The 12,009-nt window shown below is 55.3% G+C and overlaps 1 non-coding gene across 1 annotated transcript; it reads left to right on the forward strand.

Moving 5' to 3' along the window:
• The first annotated feature begins 556 nt into the window (after window positions 1–556).
• LOC147679714 (small nucleolar RNA SNORD83) lies at window positions 557–624 on the forward strand. The gene has a single exon (XR_015301962.1). It is a non-coding gene; the product is annotated as a small nucleolar RNA SNORD83 (small nucleolar RNA).
• The last annotated feature ends 11,385 nt before the right edge of the window (window positions 625–12,009 follow it).

Here is a 12,009-nt window from a genome sequence, read left to right on the forward strand (position 1 = left end):
TCGAAGCCTGGAAAATTAGAACACAGCATGCTAGAAATAATATAGTCAGTATACAGGTTCCATTAGAAGCTGGACCCATAGAAGACACCAAGGGGATTGCCAATGCTTTTCACAGCATTTATCAGAATCTTTATAGGGATCAGCTGTAAGTAGATGGGGGAAGGTAAAGGATGCCTTGCTTGATGGACTGCAGTTGGCCATGTTGGATCCACAGGAAGGTAGTGCGTTGGCAATAAATATCATGGAGAAGGAGGTCAGAGCAGCAATAACAAGGGTCAAGAGTACTAAATCCTCCGGTCTTGATGGTTTACCCTGGGAGCATTAAATGGTCATGATGGAAGAGCTAGCTCGTGTTTAGTGTGAGATGTTGTCACTTGACATATGAAGAGTGTGATTAGGATTGACGATTTTTATTTTGTACAGGTAAAGGTGATAATTAATTATACATGGGTTCTTATTTTCTTCTCTTCCTCCTCCTTATTTAGGTTATATGGAGTTCCTGGTCTGTGGCACCCTCGACAAAAAGGAGAGTTCAGGTAAGTTGACCATCAAGGTGGTCATATGGTTTTTACCATTTAGAAAGTGAGATTGGTAGGTGCTATCCCTCTCCCTGGACTGATGACTTAGAGTGTAAGGTTAGTGAGGAAATACTAAAGGTGCCAGTATCAACACAAGGTTACCTTGCCTATCCGGGAGTGACTTGTACAAAAAATGCCTCAAAGTAAATAATTTATAAGGGAAGTTTCATGGAAGTATCCTATCTACAGAGAATGTCCTTGCGGTCTGGGGGTCTTTTAGGTATTAACCCAAGTGTTTCCATTCCATCACAAAATAAACTGGGGAAGTCTCTTAAAGGTTGAGGACTTGCCCAAATTGTAGCCTTTTTTCTTGCACGGTTCTCCACACAACCCAGTTTAGGAAAGCTCTTTTGCCTTTAATGAATCTCCCTGTTGGTGTGCGCCTCTTAAGGCAGATTTCTTATTATCCTAGGCCCCGCTACAACTGCTCCTCCCTCCCACTTACCTGGGAGCGTAGGTGGGAGATGCATCCTGCAGGTGGCTCTCTGGGCAGTTACTGCTCTCCGTCATGCCGCTGCTTGCGGGTTCCACTTTTTCTGTTCGGCTCCTGCTTTCACCTTTGTCTCTTCACTCATCTCAGCTCTGCAGAGATCTTCCTCTCCCATGTTCTCTGTTTCCTGGCAGTGTTCTGATTCCAACAAAGGCTTCTCCCCTCTCCAGACCTCGAGCACGTCACTTACTTGGATCTATTTTGTCCCAGAGTACTGCGCCTGGCCTGCTCCTCTTTCTATGTCTACTTCTGGGTTGTACACCTGGAATGAAAAAAATTGACTTTTGTTTGTTTATGCCACCTCGGCCCTGGGAAAACAGTCAGGTAAGTCTTCCACCTCCTGATAGATTTTTAATGGCATATTAAATATGCAACAGGACCCACCACCATTATGGGCCGAAGCCACAATAATAGTGATTCTGAAACTAAATAAACCCCCTACCAGCGGCGAGTCATATCATCAAAACCATTATTAAATGTGTGCTATAAAATCAATGCTTCAATATTGGCTAAGAGGCTGGCTGGGATATTGGGGAAATTGAAAACCAGGGCGACTGATGCTGGACGCTGGGGATCACGGTTTGATCCCCGGCGGCAGGGGTCTGCCCAGCACAATGCGACTCTGGGCAATAGCTTCCCTAATCTTCCTAATGGGTCCCAGCGCTGAGATACCCCTTCGGGGGTGAATTGTGCACTATAGAAGTACTGGATTTACATTGGGGAAATTGGTTGCTGATGACCAGAAGAGTTTGCATGTGGTAGACAACTAAGCCATGTTTGGACATGGCCCTTCTTGGTTTTTGCTGATTCTCTTTTCGTGGCCTTAGGACTCTGGGCACATTCCCACTGTAATGAACTGTGAAAGCAAGCAGGTCCTTCGTACTCATGCTAGGAAGATCTGCTTACGGGATTGGTTTAGGTGCCGTGCCTGTGAGTACCCTGTAAAGAGGTATACCATATACCTTGTGCAGGTACTTCACTGGCTACTACCAGGCTGCAGCACTGATTGTGCCACCCACAAGAATAGCCTTTCAACCTTTCTCACTCCTGTCATTGCAGGACTGTGTGTGTGTGTGTGTGTGTGTGTGTGCAGTTGCATTTCTAAATCATTAGCCAATGCTGAGTGGGCCTTTCACTACCTCTAGGGCCCCCCTAGGGTAAGCCCTGAGGGGTGGTACACGTGGTAAGGGAAAGGCAGGCAGTTACACATGTGTGTTCCTGCCCAGGTAGTGAATAATCCCCAGGTGTGTTTCCCTAGAAGGTCTACTCCTTCCATGGGTCAACATGGGGGAATTGCTGAGTGACTTTTAATCTACAGTTTCAGCTTATAGCAATTAGTTGCATTACAGTGGTTTCAAACGTGTCTCAAAACTGCCATTGCAGACCTGGATTTGCGCATTTGCACTTACGCTCTGTGTTAGACGGGGACCTGGAGGGTCGGCCGAGCACAGGGGGAGAGGCCTCCGGTGAGGACCGTCTCCAGCGATCGTACAGACAAGTAACTTCCCCCCCACAAATGGACACCACACAAGGATACGATCTGCACACTTTATATAGGATTCTTGAGGCAAGGTTATCAACGATACAGTGGGGGGCAGGTCACGAGGATCCTCCCAATTCTAGTCTCTGTAGGGTAAGGGGTAGCGGGACAGTCTTGGGTACCGGTCCGGTACAAGGGCGGCCAGAAGGAGCTCACAATCCTCGAGCTCGGAGGTCTGAAAGGTCGGGCCGCGGCAGCGCCAGCAGGCTAGGATGATGTTCTCGGCAAGGAGGGCCGCGGCAGCGCCAGCAGGCTAGGATGATGGTTCTCGGTAAGGAGGGCCGCGGCAGCGCCAGCAGGCTACGATGATGACTTCTTTGCAGAGGGGCCGCGGCAGCGTCAGCAGGCAAGAGCGATGGTTCACAAGGATGGGCCGCGGCAGCGCCAGCAGGTCCAGACGAAGATGCACGTTGCAGAGGGCCGCGGCAGCGCCAGCAGGCTTCGGAGATGGTTCACAAGGCAAGGCTGCGGCAGCGCCAGCAGTCCGTCAGGGATGAGTTCTTCAAGGTGTCTCTCGACTCCAGGATACAACTCCTTCCTGCTCTGGAGCTGCCCCAGTTATAGGTCTGGTCTCCTTTGATGTCCGGACCCTCGCGCTTGGAGGTCGGGAGGTCCGGGATGAGGGAATCCAGACACCCAGCAGGGGGGTGGAGCCAGCGCCCGGGGAGACCGGGGGCGATCGGCACCTGGCGGGAGAGAGCCATCGACACTCCTCTCTCCCATTGACCTGCCAAGTGGTCTCTTCACCTCCTGGGTGGATGGTGGTGCCTCGATGTCGGGGCCTGGCCAGGCCCAGGGTTGGGGTCGAGCTGAGGCCACGCGGCCTCGTGGTGCAGTGTCCAAGATGGCGGCTGGGCCGAGGCAATGGTGCTGACGGGGGCCCGGGACAGCCGATGCTGGGATGTTCGGGAGCAGGCGTCCCGTTGGGGACGGTTTGCGGGTTGCTTCGGTGGGTTGCCTGGGTGGTTCTTCTGGGGACACCGGGAGAGCCGGCGTTCGGGCCTTATCATGCGGGGAGGGAGCGGCCCTTTCACGAGGCCTGTCCAACATGCGTCCCCCCCAGCTGAAGGCAGGGAGAGTCACCCATCCTCTTGGGTACTCTCCTCGCCGAGGTGAAAAAAGCGTGACAGGCCGTCCGCGTTGGCGTGGTCCTGGCCAGGACGATGCTCCACAGTGAAGTCCATCCCCTGCAAGGAGATGGACCATCGCAACAGTTTTGGGTTCTCCCCCCGCATCTGCATCAGCCATTGCAGGGGTCGGTGGTCTGTCTGTACCCTGAAATGGGTACCGAAGAGGTAGGGCCGGAGTTTATTGAGGGCATATACCACTGCGAAGGCCTCCCGCTCGATGGTGCTCCAGCGCTGTTCTCGAGCCAGTAGGCGTCGGCTGATGAAGGCCACTGGCTGATCGACTCCCTCGGCGTTGAGTTGAGAGAGGACTGCCCCAACGCCATGATCTGAGGCGTCCGTCTGGACTATGAATTCCCGGCTGGAGTCGGGGGCCTGGAGCACGGGGGCAGTGCACATGGCGGCCGTCAGCTTCTCGAAGGCCGCTTGACTGTCCGGAGTCCAGTTGACAGTTTTGGGGTTTTTCTTGGATGTGAGTTCTGTGAGGGGCCCCACAATGCTGCCATAGTCCTTTACAAACCGCCGGTAGTATCCGGTGAGCCCTAGGAAGGCCCGGAGCTCGGTTTGGGTGACAGGTGGTTGCCAGGACTGGATGGCAGCAATCTTGAGCTGAAGGGGGGCCACCAGACCGCTCCCCACTTGGTGTCCGAGGTAGGTCATGGACCCCTGGCCAATCTGACATTTGCTGGCTTTGATGGTGAGGCCGGCCTGCTGGAGGGCGTGCAGGACTTCTCGGAGGTGGTGAAGGTGGTCTGCCCAGTGGCGACTGTAAACAGCGATATCGTCCAGGTAGGCGGCGCTGAATTCTTCGAGGCCCGCCAGTACCTGGTTCACGAGCCGTTGGAAGGTAGCTGGAGCATTTTTCATGCCGAATGGCATCACTTTGAAGTGGTAGTGGCCATCCGGGGTAGAGAAGGCGGATCGTTCTTGGGCCCTGGGGGTGAGGCCGATTTGCCAGTAGCCCGCTGTTAGATCGAAGATGCTCAGGTAGCGGGCAGCCCCCATGCGGTCAACCAGCTCATCCGCCCAGGGGATGGGGTGAGCGTCAGTTCTGGTAACAGCGTTCAGACCCCGATAGTCTACACAGAACCGGAGCTCGGGGGCAACGCCCGGGGCGGTAGCCTTGGGGACCAGTACGACTGGGCTGGCCCAGGGGCTGTCGGATGGCTCGGTCACTCCTAGGGCCAGCATCTTGGTGACTTCGTTCTGGATGCAGGTGCGCACCCGATCTGGCACTTGGTACGCCCTGTGTCGAATAGGTGGACTATCCCCAGTGTCCACGTCGTGAAGGCACCAGGGGGTGACCCCGGGGGTGAGGGAGAACAGGTTCGCAAATTGTAGCAGGAGAGCCCGACAGTCTTGGCGTTGTTCCGGGGACAAGGCCTCGGAGAGTCTGACCCCTTCCACTGAGCCATCTTTTTCACGGGTTCTCAGTAGGTCAGGGAGGGGCTCGGAGTCTTCTTCCGCCCCACTATCTGTTGCCATCAGTAGGCTGAGCTCCGAAGGTACAAAGTGGGGTTTGAGTCTGTTGGCGTGGAGGACTCGCAGGGGGTTCCGGGGGGACTCCATGTGTATTAGGTAGGTGACAGGGCCCTTGCGCTCTATTACTTTGAAGGGTCCTGTCCATTTGTCCTGCAGGGCACAGGGTTCGACTGGAGACATCACCCAGACTTGCTGGCCTGGTTCGAACTCGATGGAGGAGGCATGCTGATCGTACCATTTCTTCATGTCCTCCTGACTGGCCTCAAGGTTGGCTTTGGCGAGTTCCCTGAATCGCCGGGTCTGGTTGCGGAGGGTCAGGAGATACTTATATACGTCTGGAGGTGTCTTCTGGGGGGCCATCTCCCATCCTTCCTTGACTAGGCTGAGGGGGCCCCGGACGGGGTGTCCGTACAGGAGCTCAAAGGGACTGAAGCTGAGGGATTTCTGGGGAACTTCTCGATAGGCGAAGAGGAGGCACGGGAGTAGCACGTCCCATTGGCGACGTAGGGGTTCTTCCAGGCCCATGATCATTCCCTTGAGAGTGCGGTTAAACCGCTCGACCAGTCCATTTCCTTGCGGGTGATAAGGGGTCGTGAACCGGTAGATGACCCCGCACTGTTGCCAGAGAGACCTCATATACTTTGAGATAAAGTTTGTGCCCCTGTCGCTGACGACTTCCCGGGGGAAGCCCACTCGAGAGAAGATCCCCATCAGGGCTCGGCCTACCACGGGTGCTGTCACGGTCTGAAGAGGAATGGCCTCGGGATAGCGGGTGGCGTGGTCCACCAGGACTAGGATGAACCGGTGCCCCTGGGCCGTTCGGGGGTCTAGGGGCCCCACAATGTCTATTCCCACCCGCTCGAACGGGGTGGTGACGACGGGAAAGGGTTGCAAGGGTGCTTTGATCTTTCGGCCGCTCTTCCCGCTGGCCTGGCAGGTGGGGCAGGCCCGGCAGTGGTTGGAGACATCATTTCGCATTTTGGGCCAGTAGAAGTGAGTCACCTGGCGGTTGTATGTTTTGTCTTGCCCCAGGTGCCCAGCAAGGGGGACATCGTGTGCCAAGTTCAAAAGGAAGTCTCTGAAGCGGAGGGGCACCACCAACACCCGACTGGCCCCCAGCTCAGCAATTCTTTGCTCACTGTAGAGCAGGTCATTGTCTCAATAAATCCAGTGGGCCCCTGCGGTGTCTCCTGCGCTCTGGGCGAGGGCTTGCTGCCGGAGTCCCTCGAGGGAGGGACAGGTCCTCTGCTCTTGTCGGAATTGTTCCTGGGTGGGACCACCCTCTTGACGCCACTGGGCCAGTTGAGGAAGGTCCTGGAGTTGAACGGGCCCTTCTTCGTTTTGCTCTGGGGGATTGGCGCTTAGGGCGGCTTCCTCCGGGACGATCGGGGGAGGAGGTTCTGGCCATTCGGGTTCTTCGGGACTGGAGATGGCGCGGGTGGCCATGGACCGGGTCGTTATGCAGGCCCATTCAGGGAGGCCCAACATCCCCAGGTGCTCTCTTCTTTCGACGGCTGCCCAAGGGGAACTTTCGAGGTCGTTCCCCAAGAGGCAGTCCACGGGGGCATCATCGCGGACAGTCACCTTCAGCATTCCGGACACTCCTCCCCACTCGAAGGGGACGCAGGCCATCCGACACAGGCTTTCTGAGTTGTCAGCTGACCGGACGGGGCAAAGGACGTTCGGCAAGATCTGCTCCGGGGTCACCAGATGACAGCGGACTGCCGTCACACTGGCCCCGGTGTCGCGTAGGGCTTCAGCCTGGTGCCCATTAATGTTGACCCACTGGCTGTATTTCCGCGTATTGGCGGGTAGGGGAGCCCCCGGAATCATGTCTCTTTCCCCTAGGCAGACCAGGGACATGGCGGCTGGTTCCCACTCGGGCTGGTCGGCCTCGTACTCTTCAAAATCTTCTGGGGTTTGCTCTTCTCCCAGGGCGGCGGCAGCGACCTGGCGGGGCATCGGGTTCTGGTTCTTCGGGCAATTAGGGTCGTTGGCGTAGTGGCCGGGTCGCTGGCATCGGTGGCAGGTAACGTTGGCTCGGAATCCTGGACGCATCGGGGGGTTTCCCCTGCCGGCCGGGGGCGGGGCGTTGCTGGCGGGAGCCACCGGGACTGCGTCTATGCCCCGACCCTGGCCTCCTCCTCCCCCTCGGGGGCGATGGGGTCCTTGGTTGGTTCTGTTTGGTTCGCTGCGCCCGTTTCGGGCAACTCGGGTGCTTTCCCATCGGTCAGCTTCGGCGGCGAGTTGCCGAGGTTCAGTCAGTTTACTGTTGAGGAGGTGCTGCCTGAGCTCGACGAAGCAATTGTTAGAGAGGTGCTCCCACACAATAAGGTCAAAGAGTTGCTCGTAAGTGGTCACCTTGCTGCCCTTGATCCACCCCTCGAATGCTCTGCTGAAAAAGTTCACGTACTCCACCCAAGTTGTACCCGGGATCCGTTTGCAGTCACGGAACCGCTGGCGGTACATCTCGGGCGTGAGTCCGTATCGAGTGAGGAGGTCGGCTTTCATGTGGTCGTAGGAGGTCATCTGATGGTCCGGGAGTTGCAGCAGGGCGTCTCGCCCTTCGTTGACGAACCTCCCCCATAACCCGGCTCCCCAGTCGCTTCCGGGAATCCGGTGGGAGGTCATGGCTACCTCGTAGGCTTTGAACCATTGCTGGATATCGTCGTTCCGATAATATTCTCTGACGACATCCTTGGGGATGTGGACTTTAGGGTCTGGAGTGGCAGGAGTGTTCGGGCGCTCAGGCACCCCGAGATCTTTATTCTGTTTCCGAAGCTCTATTTCTTTTAGGTTGCGCTCATGTTCGTAGGCTAGCTTTTTCTCTTCTAACTCTCTCTGTCTTTGTTTCTCTTCCCGCTCCTCTCGGAGCCGCAAGTGTTCCAATGTTATTTTTTGTTCCGCCAATTTCAGTTCTCCATCCAAATGAAGTCGAGCCAGCTCCAATTCATGGAGCCTGCTTTTTTCCCATTCTCGGATCACCTCTGGGAAGAGACCCGATCTTCTTTCTTCCGTCGGAGTGGTGTTCGTTTCCGGTGCCTCGAGCCTTTGGTTTTGGGGTACGGCCGTACCCGTCTCTGCCCAAGATTCCAGGGCCTTTTTGAAGTCTTCTTTCGTGCTCAGTCCTGTGGTAGCAATGCCTAGTTCTATGCAGAACTGCTTTAGTTCTCTGTGGTTATACTCTTCTAGTTTCTCCATCTGGAATTGTTCTGTGGTTCCGCTCTCTTTTGTTGTCATTGTGGTTGTGTCGTAGGGTGAGTTACTCTCTGTACGATTACGCGTTGGTTCGGATCGCGCCGCTGGCCACCAATGTTAGACGGGGACCTGGAGGGTCGGCCGAGCACAGGGGGAGAGGCGTCCGGTGAGGACCGTCTCCAGCGATCGTACAGACCAGTAACTTCCCCCCCACAAATGGACACCACACAAGGATACGATCTGCACACTTTATATAGGATTCTTGAGGCAAGGTTATCAACGATACAGTGGGGGGCAGGACACGAGGATCCTCCCAATTCTAGTCTCTGTAGGGTAAGGGGTAGCGGGACAGTCTTGGGTACCGGTCCGGTACAAGGGCGGCCAGAAGGAGCTCAAAATCCTCGAGCTCGAAGGTCTGAAAGGTCGGGCCGCGGCAGCACCAGCAGGCTAGGATGATGTTCTCGGCAAGGAGGGCCACGGCAGCGCCAGCAGGCTAGGATGATGGTTCTCGGTAAGGAGGGCCACGGCAGCGCCAGCAGGCAAGAGCGATGGTTCACAAGGATGGGCCGCGTCAGCGCCAGCAGGTCCAGACGAAGATGCGCGTTGCAGAGGGCCGCGGCAGCGCCAGCAGGTCCAGACGAAGATGCACGGTGCAGAGGGCCACGGCAGCGCCAGCAGGCTTCGGAGATGGTTCACAAGGCAAGGCTGCGGCAGCGCCAGCAGTCCGTCAGGGATGAGTTCTTCAAGGTGTCTCTCGACTCCAGGATACAACTCCTTCCTGCTCTAAAGCTGCCCCAGTTATAGGTCTGGTCTCCTTTGATGTCCGGACCCTCGCGCTTGGAGGTCGGGAGGTCCGGGATGAGGGAGTCCAGACACCCAGCAGGGGGGTGGAGCCAGCGCCCGGGGAGACCGGGTGCGATCGGCACCTGGCGGGGGAGAGCCATCGACACTCCTCTTTCCCATTGACCTGCCAAGTGGTCTCTTCGCCTCCTGGGTGGATGGTGGTGCCTCGATGTCGGGGCCTGGCCAGGCCCAGGGTTGGGGTCGAGCTGAGGCCACGCGGCCTCGTGGTGCAGTGTCCAAGATGGCGGCTGGGCCGAGGCAATGGTGCTGACGGGGGCCCGGGACAGCCGATGCTGGGATGTTCGGGAGCAGGCGTCCCGTTGGGGACGGTTTGCGGGTTGCTTCGGTGGGTTGCCGGGGTGGTTCCTCTGGGGACACCGGGAGAGCCGGCGTTCGGGCCTTATCATGCGGGAAGGGAGCGGCCCTTTCACGAGGCCTGTCCAACACTCTGGTTGGCCTTTCTAAATTCTTGGCCAATACTAAGGTGCCTTTAACTAATGCCAAAGTACCTCAAGGGTGAGCCTTGTTGGTAGAGGGGGTGGAAAAAGTGATAGGTGAAAGGCAGGCCATGTACAAATGTGTTCCCTGCCCAGGTAGTGAAGCACCACTATGTATGGCTTGGATTACTTTATGCTGCAGTACATTAGAGCAGCCTCATGTTGTTTACTATCATTGGATTCACAATGACAAATACTCCCTTGTGGTAAAGGTAGATTTGTCATTAATAGCTCAGAAATGCCACCACTAGAAAGTGGGCATTTTTCTGCGCTAAATTCTTTTCTGTGCCTTTTAGTTTGACTCAGTCCACCCTTGAGGCTGGGGGAGCACATCTGTGCATTTCCCAGAGAAAGCCATAAACTTTGGACATTCAACAGGAATGATAGACCTCTGCCATTGGAGGACTTGGCTGGATAGATTGAGGGGAGAGGTGTTTTGACACGTGGCCTCTGAGAAGCAGATCATGGCCCCACTAAAGATTAAGATCTGCATTCCAAGGCCTCATGGCATACAGGACTGACATTTAGGGGAGACGTGTGGTTCAAGGGGGAACGTTCTGACACACCCCCAACTTCAAAGGCACAATACCGTACAACTACTGGTGCCATACTTCAGGGCAGAGAAACACTTGTTAGGACATGGTACTAGACATCCTGGAACTGTGTGGTGCAATCTACTAGAGGAATATTGTGCACAGGGAGGAGACTGCAATTGGAAGGGAACGTTCACCCTGTCTGAACAGTGACTAGCCTGGGCTGACTACCTGCTGCTGTGTTGTGCCCTGAAGGATGCTCTCAAAGGCCTTGTTAGCTTGCCCTGTGTTCTTTATGGAAGTCTTCGGGACATCAAAGAACTCCAGTGAAGGACCTACAACATCCACGTATGTCACCTGCAGAGCGGTGCCCTCTCAAGCACCTACTTTGTCTTCTGGATCCTGACTACAGTGTTGTGTGAGCATGGAGCTAAGTATTGTGCCTGGAGACTGGATTGCCTTGTGCGGAGGCCCCAAACCATGCCCACATCCAAGGAATGTGGCCCCTGTATCACGGGGCCTTAGTACGGACAGGCACTTAATTGGTGGTGGGCAGATTCACAGGGTGCAGGACTCGGCATGCCCAGTTCATCGTCCATTCCGCATCTCTCTCCTGGGGTGACACAGTGAGCAAAAGAACTATGGATTTAACCCAGATCTCTTGACTGGGGGTGACTGTTTGATTCATTCAGCATTCCTTCCATAATTTGTTGCCACAGCACTTTTAACCCTAAGTGGGATGGATATGGCCAGACATGGGTCTCTTGCTCGCTGTGCCACTGGATTTCAACTAGCCTGGCTGATATGAAGTGTTTCCCAAAACCGGTTCCAGGATGCTTGTTTACGGTCCAGAGAGGACCCACCTTGGCAGTTTGGGCTGGACTATTCCCATGAGGAGCATGGTCAAGAGTGATTTGCATATGGCTGGGTCAAAATTGAGATGGCATATTAAGCGAAAGAACGATGGTATTAACCCAGATCTCTTAACTGGCGGTGAATGTTTGATTCATTCAGCATTCTGTCTTTCATTTCTTGCCACAGCATGCATCGCTCCTACAACACGCTGACTGCATGCTTATTGTGTGCGGTGTCTGATTCACAGGTTACGACCCCTGGAGGTGAGGGCTCATCTGTAGTAGTGCCTTATTCTATCTCATGCGGGACTACTGAACTTGCGACTGTGTGTGCGTGTGTGTGGGACCAGATTGTCTAGTGCTACTCTAATCATCACGCACTTGATGTTGTGCCACATTCCAGGGAGGTATGGTGACCCGACTCTGGGTTGATTGGGACTGTGTTGTCTCGGGCGACTCAGATCATCAAGCACGCCTCATTTCCAGGGAGGAACAGCGAACCCAACTTTTGGTTCATTGTGACCTGATTGTCTGGTGCAATTCAGATCAATACGCACCAGACGCTGTGTATCACTGCCTGTGGAGTGCGGGGACTGCTGCACCCCCTCCCCTATACTGAGTGTTCCAGCTTACCCTCCATGCGGTGAATCAACTGCCCTCTCCTCACTTAGCCGGACAACTTCGTATTGCCAGGTAGTATCACCTGGATCAGACCTGGGTGATGGCAGTAAGTGACTGAGCCGAGGAACACCTTTGAAAGTGAACGGAAGTCGATCAAGGGAACTGGACCGGTACCAGAAGGCGGATTGAGGGACCTCTTGATTGAACTGGGACAGCCTCTATTCCCTTTCTGTTCCGCATAACTGT

The sequence above is a fragment of the Lissotriton vulgaris genome, chromosome 11 (genome assembly GCF_964263255.1).
Source record: "Lissotriton vulgaris chromosome 11, aLisVul1.2, whole genome shotgun sequence".
In the NCBI taxonomy this organism is placed as follows: domain Eukaryota; kingdom Metazoa; phylum Chordata; class Amphibia; order Caudata; family Salamandridae; genus Lissotriton; species Lissotriton vulgaris.